General features: G+C 36.0%; 1 long non-coding RNA gene across 1 annotated transcript; it reads right to left on the reverse strand.

Annotated features, from left to right (window-relative positions):
* Positions 1 to 4,456: 4,456 nt before the first annotated feature.
* LOC123545275 (uncharacterized) lies at positions 4,457 to 12,634 on the reverse strand. Its single transcript, XR_006685301.2, has 6 exons — positions 12,535 to 12,634; positions 11,341 to 11,499; positions 10,972 to 11,078; positions 10,520 to 10,586; positions 8,014 to 8,974; positions 4,457 to 4,535 (listed from the first exon to the last, which is right to left on the reverse strand). It is a non-coding gene; the product is annotated as an uncharacterized LOC123545275 (long non-coding RNA).
* Between the last annotated feature and the right edge of the window lie 560 nt (positions 12,635 to 13,194).

The raw sequence follows: 13,194 nt of genomic DNA on the forward strand, positions 1-13,194 counted from the left end.
TGCCCCGTATATGTCAAAAGTACGGGATCCGTATACTTAGTATATCATGCGTATACGGAAAAAATCCGATGCCCGTATATTAGAAAATACAGGTCCGTATATGTCCCGTATATTAGATGCAGTTGCAGTCCGTATATGTCAAAAATACGGGCTCCGTATACTACGTATATCCGGAATATACAGGCTCGTATACGTGTTCCGTATATTCTAAAATACGACAAGTATACGGGATAAATTTCAAAGACCCTTCGAATACATGGAAATAAAATCTATGTTAAAGCAGAACACTAATAAACACCATTTCTAATTGATTTTTTTTTTGAAAACTCGTATATTTAATATATACGGGAAATATACATGTATGTATATTCGGCGTATACGGGATCCCGTATATGCATGACAAATATACGGACTTCCCGTATACTAGATGTTCCGAATACGGGATTGTATACTAGGTCCGTATATTTATAATATACACCCCGTATACTCCCGTATTTTCGAAATATACGGGACCGTACACTCCCGTATATTGACCCTTTTTTCGCAGTGTTCTTTTGAAGGCTTTTAAAATCAATTGATGTATTAGTTTGTATGAAATTTTTACGACTTATTCCATTCGTAAATTTACGAACTTGTCTTAATTAATAATATCTTAGCGCTAAAACTTAAGTATGTTTTTGTTTCTTAAATTTACGAACTTTATCATATTTGAAAGTTTCCAAATAACATTTTTGTTATGTATTATATGTATTATATATATATGAAATAAATGTATCATGACATGTCATTTTCTGTGTTGATTTTTATTTCCGTTGAAAAATTTACGAAGAAAGTATGTTGTAAATTGGGAAAAAAACACGTAAATTTTTAGGTGATGAGGTTAAATGTGTGAAGAAAAGCGTGTTGATTTTTTCTTCGCTAAAAAATTACGAAGAGAGACAAACAGAATTTGGAAAAAAAGCGCGCTTTTTTTTAAGGTTTTGGCTGAAAAAGAGGAATCTCGATATAAAATCCTCTTTTAAAATACAACAAGTTAATGTTGAAATAAAGATATGTCACCAATTACGTTATTTTCGGTTTACTCCGAGCTAGAGGAAAATGCTAATGTTTGTATTGTGAATTTGGAAAACGGCCATGTATTATGAAAATTTAAAATCATCACCAAATTTCTTTCTTAATTTTTCACGGGAATGATACCTCCAGATCTGTCTAGAAAACTCACTACTCTCACTCAAAATCTTGGAGCCATCATTACTACCACCCGTCTTATACTTCCTTTACATACGTGTATTCCCTAACTAAATCTCAATTTTTCAACGGTCTAAATCCGGAAAAGCGCCTTTTGTGAAAATGAACTTTCATTTCCAAGAAATAATGTTTATTTCAGACAGAACTGTTATGTGAAAATGATACAAAACAAGACATTTAAAACTGACTGCTGAACTGAGACCTATGCATGTATCAATGAAGACTTTATATAAAATTTATATATGTTTATATATGAAAGAATGTATAAAAGTATGGTTCCTTGTTACGGTCTGAGTATAGTATTCTGGATATTGATAAGTGTCACGCAGACGAATTTTTTTAATTTGAAGGATTGTGTAAGAAATAAAGAAACTATTGATGTGTATAGGAGGTCAGGAACATACCCTGAACATAACTTGAGGCAATTTTCGGACATTTGGGAAAACCATAGGACAGGCAATGGATCTGACGTACAAACTTAAAAACAGTACGATTTTTTTTTACATAACCTGAAATGATTTTGGCCCTGTTAAATGCCCTATAAACTACAGAGGATACATCACTGAAAAAGATCCGATCTATCACGGCCCAATTTGCAAGATTTTCAAGTACGCGCAGTCTAGTCAGGATCCATGCTGTTCGCTTTCAAAGCCTATTGGAATTAGAGAAACTGTTAGCGAACAGCATGGATCCTGACCAGACTGCGCGGATGCATGCTGGTCGCAAAGCCACTATGTTGGTTTTCTCATGGCGCGGCTCATATATGCTTAAAATAACTATGAATGTGTAGAAATATACACAAGACAATGTACGGTACCATGTTTCCATGCATTGCGTTGCACCAGTTGCTTGGTAAGATTAATGAATGGTGTCTTCGAGTGGTAAAGGCCGCTGACTTCGAATCACGCCTCGCTGTGGGTTCGAAACATCACGTGAGGATGTTGTCAGTATGGCTTACGGGAGGTCAGTATTTATTAAAGTGTATACTCGTTCTTAAAAGAATGCCCGGACGGGCACCTGTGATTAATTATTGAATGTACTATTCAGAATTTTTCTAACTGACAGACATATGTATCTTACTCTGTCGAAATACTTGGAAGTTGACAGGACAGGTGTACAGAAACAGTGTGATAGTTTCTATGATTTCAACTAGTGACGTATATTTTGCTCGCAGATGAACAGTTTGTAACTTGAATTCATCAAAACAAAAACATAAAGTAGAAAATGTGACGTTAGTTGTAAACGTGTAATTTTGCGATTTGATCTAGTTTTTGATCCAAATTTCAGACTTGGTCGCGATTTTACGAAAATAAACATTCCGGTCTTGTTTCGTACAGATCATGACGAAATGACACTTATGGCTGTTTCTTTCCTAACCTAGTGATAACAAAAAACTTCCCATACTTCAATACAGGTTCAACCCCCGGCTTGGTATGTAAATCATATGAATGAGCATCTTTTTCACTTTGACTTTGACTTATCAACAGCAAAAACCTCAAGTGTCATAAAAAAATATGTTAAAAATAGAAAATAAGTCTGTGAAGTTTTTTTGTTGTTAAATTCACACCGACAGTTATAGGTCATAGGGCGATTTTTCCAGCTTTGATGGTGAATGAAGGCCCCAGGTGACCCTCTGTGCATTATTTCATTATAAGCGGGCACCGACCTTCCGTAAGCCAGCTGGATAGCTTCCTTACATGAAGAATTCAACACCCCGAGTGAGGCTCGAACCCACGTCGGTTAGGGGTAAGTGATTTGAAGTCAGCGACCTTAACCCCTCGGCCACGGAGGCCCCCTGTGAAGTTAGAGTAGGAGCAAGTGTTCTATAGTTATTAAGCAGAAACTTTTCAGTATAAGGGTCAATGACCCTGACCTCCGACATACTGACACGTAAAAAGTATAGGTCATTTACATTCAATCTCCCTAGGACGTTTAAAGGCTGTAGGCTAAAGGGTTCTTCAGATATCGGCCGGAGAACATTTTCAGTCTAGAGGTCAACATGACCTTCAAAAAACTGACCCATAATGATCATTTGATGACGACATGAAATCATATTGTAGTTCTAAATCGGTCAGCTACAGCACTCTTCAATTATACAACAAAGTTTTCAGTCTCAACGTCCTTGTGACAATAGAAGTCTACTTACCACAGACAATTGTATAAAGCTTAGCGTCAGTAGGCCAACGTACTCTTGAAATATTGGTCGGAAACTGTTTACAGTCTCAAAATTACTATGAAAGTTATTCCACTGATCCAACAGTAAGGGTCATCTGCTGTTTACAGGTAATAGTCCCATGAAGTTTGACTACTCTAGGCACAATTATTATCTAGTTATTGATCAGACAAGTCAATCTGAAAGACAGCTGTCCGCCGCCGCTGTTATAGATAGTGAAAGGGCTGATGGTAATGGGTGGAAGCACTGACGTTGTTAATTATATGAAAACATCTATGAATTTGAAAATTCTTCAAGTGGTTTAGAAGATACAGCGCAGACCCAAAATGAAGGCTCAAACCTTTGACCTTGAGTTGTGACCTTGACCTTGAGCCAACATGGCTGACTCATATGTTCTTAAAATTGATGTGGTGATCAATTGACCTAATTTTCATGAAAATAATTCAAGGGGTTTGGGAGATACAGAGCTCAAACCTTTGACATTGAGTCAACATGGCTGACTCGCGAGGTCTGCATTTTTTCTTGATGAGATGATCATTTGACCTAAGTTTCATGAAAGTCCTTCAAGGGGTTAAGGAGATACAGAGCAGACACGGTTGACTCATAAGTTCTGCACATTGTTTTAATGAGGTGATCATTTGACCCAAGTTTCATGAAAATCCTTGGAGGGGTTTAGGATATATAGTTAGCGACAGAAATGTTATGAACGAACGTCAGGACAGAGACCATTCCTATTAAAACGATGCCAAAAGACCAACAATGAGCGAAACAATTCACCACATATTCTTCAAAGTTGGGCATAAATATGACATTTTGACATCTTCTCCCTATACGAGATTCAGAGACACAAAAGCATTTGGCTTATGAATAATGGCCTTAGAGCTTGACCTTTCAGCTATTGACCAATCCTCCTGTTACAGCGTTTATATTTAGTAATTTAAACTGAACTTCACGGCATACATTTATGTCTGTAATCAATCAATTAACACTATAGTTAAGTGGTAGCTTAAAAATACAAGAAGTTGTTTGTGCTTTTCAGATTGTATTTCCATTTAGAACTTTATAATAAATTTTCAAAAGTCTGTAAACACCATGGCCAATCTTTGATGGATACCTAAAAATAAAAAAAAAAAATCAGTCAAGATACACATATTCATAAGAGCTGTTCAAAGAACGGGTATGCCCCCATGATGGGTTGTTCATCTGATCTGTATGACCTTGACCTACTAATCCCCAAAACATTTTGGTTCATCTACTTCTTAAGCCTAATCATACCATGTATGGTAACTGTAAGAGCAATTGAGTACACCAGCTAATGTAACGGATGAATTAAGAAGGTCCAAGACCTTCAGCATATGACAGTGAATGTATTTATTACACACAGAATCATGAATAATAATATTTGTGATCAGTATAAAAGCATAAAACAGATCATGTGCCCTCATTTGAACAAATTTGAGAGATGACCTTACAATGATGCTATAGATCAATTTTAATGAAAACTAGAGTTGTCACAGGAGTGACGAATTATACCCCCACAATATGTCCTTGTCACAGAACTAAGCCAATGTCGACAGTGAACATGCTTGACCTTTGACCTACTGACCTCAAAATCAATAGAGGAAATTTGCTGGTCATGATCAACCTCCCTATGAAGTTTCATGATCCTCGGCCCAAGCGTTCTCAAGTTATTGTCTGGAAAAGGTTTAAATGTTCCGGGTCACTCTGACCTTTGGAACTCAAAATCAATACAAATCATCTGCTGGTAATGACCAACCACCCTATTCGGTTTCGTGATCCTAGTCCCAAGCCTTCTGAAGTTATTGTCTGAAAACCGTTTAAATGTTCCGGGTCACTGTGACCTTGACCTGTGACCTACTGACCTCAACATCAGTAGGGGTCATCTGCTGGTCATAACCAATCTCCCTATAATTTTCATTAACCTAGACCCAAGTGTTCTCAAGTTATCATCTGGAAACCGTTTAACTGTTTGCGTTATTGTGACCTTGACCTTTGACCTACTAGCGTCAAAGTCAAACTTGACCTGTATTTAATCATGTTACACATGTGTACCAAAATTTATGATCTTAGACCCAAGCGTTCTCATGTTGTTATCCGGAAACCGTTTAAATGTTCCGAGTCACTGTGACCTTGACCTATGACCTACTGACCTCAAAGTAGAACTTGACCTGTATTTCATGATGTTACACCTGTGTACCAAAATTTTTTTATCTAGACCCAAGCATTCTCAAGTTATCATTCGGAAAGCATTTAAATGTTCCGAGTTACTGTGACCTTTACCTTTGACCTACTGAACTCAAAGTAGAACTAGACATGTATTTCATGATGTTACACCTGTGTATCAAAATTCATGATTCTAGGCCCAAACGTGTTCTCAAGTTATCATCCGGAAACCATTTAACTGTTCCGAGTCACTGTGACCTTGATCTTTGTCCTACAGACATCAAAGTCAAACTTAACCTTCATTTTATGATGTTACACCTGTATACCAAAATTAATGATCCTAGGTGCAAGCGTTCTCAAGTTATCATCCGGAAACCGTTTAACTGTTCAGGGTTAATACGACATTGACCTTCGACCTACTGACCCTAATTTCAAACTTGACATGTATTTTCTAATGTTACACTTGTGTACCAAAAATTATTAAAATCGGTCAAGCCTTTCATGAGTTATCTTTCGGAAACCATGACCCCACATAACCCAGTTTCAAACTTTACCTAGACGTAATCAAGACAAACATTCTGTGGCCTCTAAAGTGTTCACAAGTATTTCCTTTGATTTGTCTGGGTGATCTAACTTTTGACCCCACATGACCCAGCTTCAAACTTGACCTAGAAATCATCAAGGCAAACAACATTCTGGCTAAGTTGCATAAATATCGGGTAATAACTGTGGCCTCTAGAGTGTTCACAAGCTTTTCCTTTGATCTGGCCAACTGACCTAGTTTTTGACCCGCATGACCCAGTTTCAAACCTGACCTAGAGCTCATCGAGACTAACATTCTGACCAAGAATCATAAAGATTGGGTCACAAATGTGGCATCTAGAGTGTTCACAAGGCAAATGTTGATGCACGCCAAACGCCGGACAATGACTGGTCACAATAGCTCACCTTGAGCACTTTGTGCTCTGGTGAGCTAACTAAAACAAAGTTCCATAACTCAGCAGAATATATGTTAACTCTTATCATGCTGGACACGACTGATTCTGTCTTTGCGACCAGTGTAAATCATGATTAACCTGCACATCCATGCAGTCTGATCATGATCTGCACTGTTTACCATTCAGTAAGTTTATTTTTCATAAGTACCCCTTTTTACAGTTAATGGTACTGTGACTAATTCATTATAGAAATTTAACAGGATAAGGGTAAGACCCTAACATGCACAATGCACAACTAGGGTTTGTACTGATCACATCTGAACTAGCTTCAAGACAAGGAGTTATCTACTTCTTTTTTATTTTTAGCTCTGGATATACCGACTTTGAAGAAGATACATTCAGCTGTTCATGACAAGTGTAGGTTAAAGGTATTTCTATTTTTAGCTCAGCCTCTAGCTGCCCCTAAAAGGGGACCCAAGTGCCCTCACTTTGAACAAACTTTGGTGAGGACCTTTAATTAATGCTACAAACCAAATTTAATGAAGATCCATCAAGCAGTTCATAAGAAGAAGTCATTTAAAAGTTTTTCTTCCTTTAGCTTTTGATGGCCCTTAAAAATCAAGAAGAATCTGACCAAGTTTTGTGTAATTCTGACCGGTAGTTTCAGCGAAGAAGATGTTTAAATGAAATTACTAACACAGAAAATCGGACGATGTACAACGAACCATCCACCTACACTAACAGCTCAACCTGAACAAAGTTCAGGTGAGCTAAAATGGTGGCACCATTCATGAAATACTGGTGCCAGTTGTGGACCTTGTGTCATGTGATGTGGGTGATGGTGCCAAACAACTATTTTAAGTTTGAATTAAAACCATTTAATAATAACAGAGGTAGAGTGAATGTTCATCAAAATAAAACTTTTACCTAACATTTAAGTAACAAGTTGGCCTAAGGTTGCTCAAGATAAACATTCTGACCAAAATTCATAAAGACTGAGTCAACTGTGACCTCTAGTGTTTACAAGCTTTCCTTTGATTCGACCGAGTGACCTTGTTTTTGACTCAACATGACCCAGATTCATACTTTAAGTAAGTACAATTTGGCATAATTCATTAAAAATGTGTCTATTTTTTTGGGACCTTGTGTCATTATGACGTGGGACATGACGTGGAACAACTGCGATGTATTTTAAGTTTTAATCAATTAATAATTAATAGAATGACAAGTGCACTGAAAATTAAACTGAAATATTTAGTACAAAAGGGGAATAATTCATGGAAAACTGGTGCCAGAGTTTTGTCCCTTGTGTCATATGATGTGGTTTTAAGTTTGAAGAAAATCCGCCTTGTACTAACAGGTGTAGACTGACATGGATGCTGATGCCGGGGCAAGTAGGACTGCTCACCATATACTTCATACAGTCAAGCTGAAAAAGCTTCAAATGAATTCAGTTTAGCAAGTAGTTACTTGACTTGTATGTAGAAACTCAGTAGATAACAGGGCAGCATTAACAAGGTGTCTTGGGCTGTTGCTCACTCAGAACTATCTTCAATAGGATGTCTTGTACAGTTGTCAACTCTTATAATACCTGAAAAAAAATCAAAACATATATACATGTTTTTCCATCAAATAATGTAAAGAACCACCCTCAACTACTTCAACTAACTGACCAATGATTGTTCCAACCATCATTTTAATTTCTCTAGATGAAAACAAATATCCTATTATTATCATTCAGTCATAATCACTGTGTTACTTTAGTGCAATTTTCTGAAAGAAGTTTAGTTAAATGTAAGAATTGTTTACAATTTGCTCTGTCTGCAATTCTAGTTTAAACACTGTATTGTGAAAAAAAAATATGAAGAAAAAAAAACTGATGATCTACTCATATCTAAAACTTTGGTATGGGCAAAACAATAATTTCAACCTACAGTAATATATAATATGTATATGCCACTCTGTTAGTTTCTATAGGATGCCATAACGATTGGCTGTAAAAACTAACTGTGTTTATGGGGATGGGTTCTTTTCATTCCTTTGTTAAGGTCAACAAGCAATTAACCAATTGTAGTTTTACTATTTTAATATTAGTATCTCCAAAGTATTTAGTATAACGCATCCTGAAAATACATATGAACAATACTTACTATAAGTACTTACAATCATGTAAGACACAAAGTTGTTACACAAAATACCGTACAGTTCATCTCAGGCTCAAACATATACATGTGTGTGTAGTGGCATATTACAGCTAAAATACATATACTTCAGGAAGTGTGTAAACTCAAATGTACATTGGTATGTAATTAATTAAAGGTTACAAATACAAGTTATGCATATCAGGTTGTGGACCTTAATCCACCATATGTCACAGCAATATCTCAGCACAGCATAACACACACACACACTCTGTGATCTGGTTAGAGGTCTGTAAATGATTAAATGGTTTATAGTGCAAATAGAGAATGAGACAGTGATATAAGAAAGACTGCCATTTATGAAACAAAATATTAACTGTCTAAACAGAATGAGTCAATAGCATAAAAGATAAAATCATTACTAAGCACTTTATGAGACCATTGAGTTGATAATTACAAACTGTAGTGAGTGAAATAAAAAACTTGTATTTAATCCAATATTAATTCATCTGTTTTAAAATAAAAAGCTCAATACAATCGTGTATTCAAGGATATAAATTAGCAGGGGCCCTGTAGCCCATGGCCCCTAGATTTTGGGCTGGACCCCTAAATTGTTGGAGAAAATCCCCATATACCTAATGTTAAACATTTATTTTTGACAGTCTCAGGGTCCCTAAATAAAAATAGCTAGTTTATATTCCTAGTATTCAGTTACATGACTATACAGACAATGACCAGGTATCTTATGAAAGACTAATCCAATGAAATTAAAGCATTTCAGAGGGAAAATTTTGACCTAGGGTCAATGCACATGAATGCACACAAAACACAATAAAACTAACAAAGGGAGATAACTCTTGATTTTAAAATATTACTATCCAAACCCTTATAATCAGGGCTGTCCCATATACATCCATGTTTTAAACAAACTTTATGTGTACTTTACTATTCTAAAGCTGAAAATGTTATCATCATATGGGAAGTTGTTTATGACAAACCAGCTGACATGAATTAATCTTTAATAAAATTTTCTAAATTAAAAGAGGCACAATTTCGACAAGACTAAAGCTAGAGTTATGACAGCAAAATAATTTATGAAGGCCTAGTAGTTTTTGAGACACAGGCAAAACTGTTACCAAAATTTCTAGTTTAAAAAAGAGGCATAATTCTGACAAAATAAAAGCTAGAGAGCTCTATGTGACCTGTCTGTGAGATCAACTAATGATGAAGAAGACATGTGTGACTGACCTTTGAAAGCACTGAGAGACCTGCTGATATGTAAAACTCCTGGCACAGTATTAAACAAGATTGATTAATTTTTAAATTGTAGAAATTCCAGCTAAAATCTTATTTAGTTCATCAAGCTATATAAGCATATTTTCAGTTCATTGTGGTGTGTACTGTTACTGCTTTCTTGTTAACATCAAAATGTAAGGAACTTAAAAGGGACAAAACTATTTTTTAGTATGACTTTCAAGCTTTTAATGGTGACAGAAGACCCCATGTATTATTTCAGACAAGATAGAGCAGGCACTTGTTTTAACAACCAACAGTATGTAAATTAGCTGGATAACTTTCCTGCATGAAAGAGTGCTATACCCCTAGTGTGGGTTTCAAATGCACAGCAACAAAGGGCAACATATACCACATCAGTTGTGAAAAGTCAAAATATTTTCAAGCAAATAAAAGGTGTACACTATATTGACAAACAGTACTGTGTGTTATCTGGTATGTCATATTATATGATGAATTCTGAGAAGTAAAAGTGAATATGTATAGCATGTATAAGTCTTAAATATGCCCTACAGGTCTTAGAAAAGACAAAAATAACTTACTTTGTTTCACAATTTAAAACTCTGTACTTGCAGACCTCTAAAACCTGTGTTGACTGCAGTTTCATACCTGAAAAAGTAAAGCTAATGTTCAAACTTATCCTGGTTTATTAAAGCTAGTTATGACAAAATGTAATATTAGTAATATGGTCTGTCAACTGTTTTTTTTTCAGAAACAAACAAAAAAATCTGCTTTAATATGAAGAATTATTAAATTATTTATAATGTGCAATACATTTATCTCTATCACTCTAAGATAAGAATGAACATATATATTTGCTACTATAATTCAGACAAAGACATATATCTTTAGAATGAAGGAATTTTATAATACTTCATTTTGAACATTTTATAAACTTAAATGACATTTTCATGGTTCTATATGACTGTATGAATTCAAGAGGAAGAAAGAAATAAACTCAATGGCTTTTTTTGTCACATACAACCAAGAATACCTGACTAAAATTGGACTAGGAAACAAGACGTCTGCTTTACGCCATGCTGCTATCTGCAGTTGACCGAGATTCCAGGACTTCAACTCTGTTCAACAATTGTCCACAATCTCTTACAAAAAAAATGTCACTGTTTAGAACTTTATTTATAATACAATATTAAGAAAACAGAAAGAGTTGGTTAAAATTAATGCAACAAACTACCTTTGAAGGGTTATAATGACTTTGGTTATAATTTGGCAGCCAATCTTTTTTATCATAAACATAAAAAAAATATCAATTTCTTGCTATTTCCTATTTTTTTATTTGTCATAGGTTTAAATATCTGCTTAACAGTTTAAAAGGTATTATGGATTCCATTCCTTTTATTACCTCTCTTTATGACTTTGACAGTTGACTTGCAAAATCTCAGTTTGTGCATAAGCCCATGTATGCAGCACTATGTCCCAAAAGTTTGCCTTGAGCAGTGTCTTTTTTCAGGTCTGGTTACTGCACTGAGCATTATTGTTGTCTGTAATTTCTTCTGGCATTCTGCAACATATAATAAACTGTGATACCAAGCTTGTGTGATAAGAATGTTTCATTTGTAACTTACATTGCATGACATATGTAATATCACAGATATGTCAAAGCAAGACTTCAAGCCAGATACAAAACCCCTAGAGGACTCTCGACTAGGCATTGGGTTACCTGATGACTATCATGCAGGCTAGGCGGCATTCAGTTAATTTATTGGAGGGCAAGAGAATTCCTTGACTTTGTTATCCAGTAAACATATGTTCAATAAAGATAGGTTTCTCGACTAGGCATTGGGTTACCTGATGACTATCATGCAGGCTAGGCGGCATTCAGTTAATTTATTGGAGGGCAAGAGAATTCCTTGACTTTATTATCCAGTAAACATATGTTCAATAAAGATAGGTCATATTAGTGGTGTAGCGGTTCTCGTATCGGGTGGCCTCGGCAGCTCAATTGGTAGAGCGTTGGCACGGTAAGCCGAAAGTCCGAGGTTTGAATCCCCGTCCAGGCTGCACATTTATCCTGAGGCTTTACATGTGGGGGCTCGTCCAGGATGCTCACCCTTCGAGCCCATGCAGGGCAAAGCAGTTTGGCTGGGGTTAGAATCTGAATTCGGTTAACAGTCTGCGGCAGACATTGGCCAGGAGTGCTAATGTCTCGCAATAAGAGGGAAGGTGTGTAGCGGTTCTCGTATCGGGTGGCCTCGGTAGCTCAATTGGTAGAGCTCGGGCATGGTAAGCAGAAGGTCCGAGGTTTGAAACCCGGTTGAGGCTGCACATTTTTCCTGAGACTGTTACAGTTGTCAAACATACCCTTCGATTGCAGGCATTTGTCCGTATCGAATATAGATCACTGATGCCTTGTTGATTTATTTTTATATTAAAATCAAGTCTCATGCACATTCAGTTTCTTTTATTATAAAAAACACTGATACGAAGTTAATATGGTACGAATCGACCCCAAATAACCGTTGATGATGAATGTCTGCAATATCGACACTAATAAAATTATACCTAAATAACCGAATATTTCTACAATAATTATTACCAGCATGTCCCTCCAATTGATCTGTCAACACAGGAAACAGCGAAGATAAACAGGATTTATGTGCTCAATATTTCCTTTACACTCGCTTCCGCTTCGTGTCTCACTGACTCAAAGCGCATGCTTTTGTATGATCAATGACGTAGTTCATCCATTGTTGTGCAACATGTACACGGAAAATCAAGTTTTACTCCTGAACAATCTGCAGTATTTTCGACAGAAAGTTTCGTCGTGGTTGTTCACACGGATGCCGCCATTTTATTTACGATATCGTAAATATTTACGAGACCCCTGACCCTCTCGTAGCTTTACGAGGATTTTATGTAGAAACTTACGATATCGTAGCTACGATAATTTTCATAAGACACCTGTCAGACTTACGAGAACGTTGCGAGAGACTTACAAGAAAGATACGAGAACTATTCTCGTAAGTATCTTGATAAGACGGGCCCATTCATCTTCAAAAGTTATTTAAAACATTTCATACAAGAATAATTATGATAACTTGGTATAAACTCATCCTTATAACAGTGGATAAAAAAAAAGCAGCAAAATCCATTAAAATTGTATAAGATCATCACCGACGCATTTGGAAATATATGGATAATTTCACCTTATACTTTTTTCTATTATCTGTTCATACGGTATGTTTCTTTTGATTTC

Source organism: Mercenaria mercenaria, chromosome 3 (genome assembly GCF_021730395.1).
Source record: "Mercenaria mercenaria strain notata chromosome 3, MADL_Memer_1, whole genome shotgun sequence".
In the NCBI taxonomy this organism is placed as follows: domain Eukaryota; kingdom Metazoa; phylum Mollusca; class Bivalvia; order Venerida; family Veneridae; genus Mercenaria; species Mercenaria mercenaria.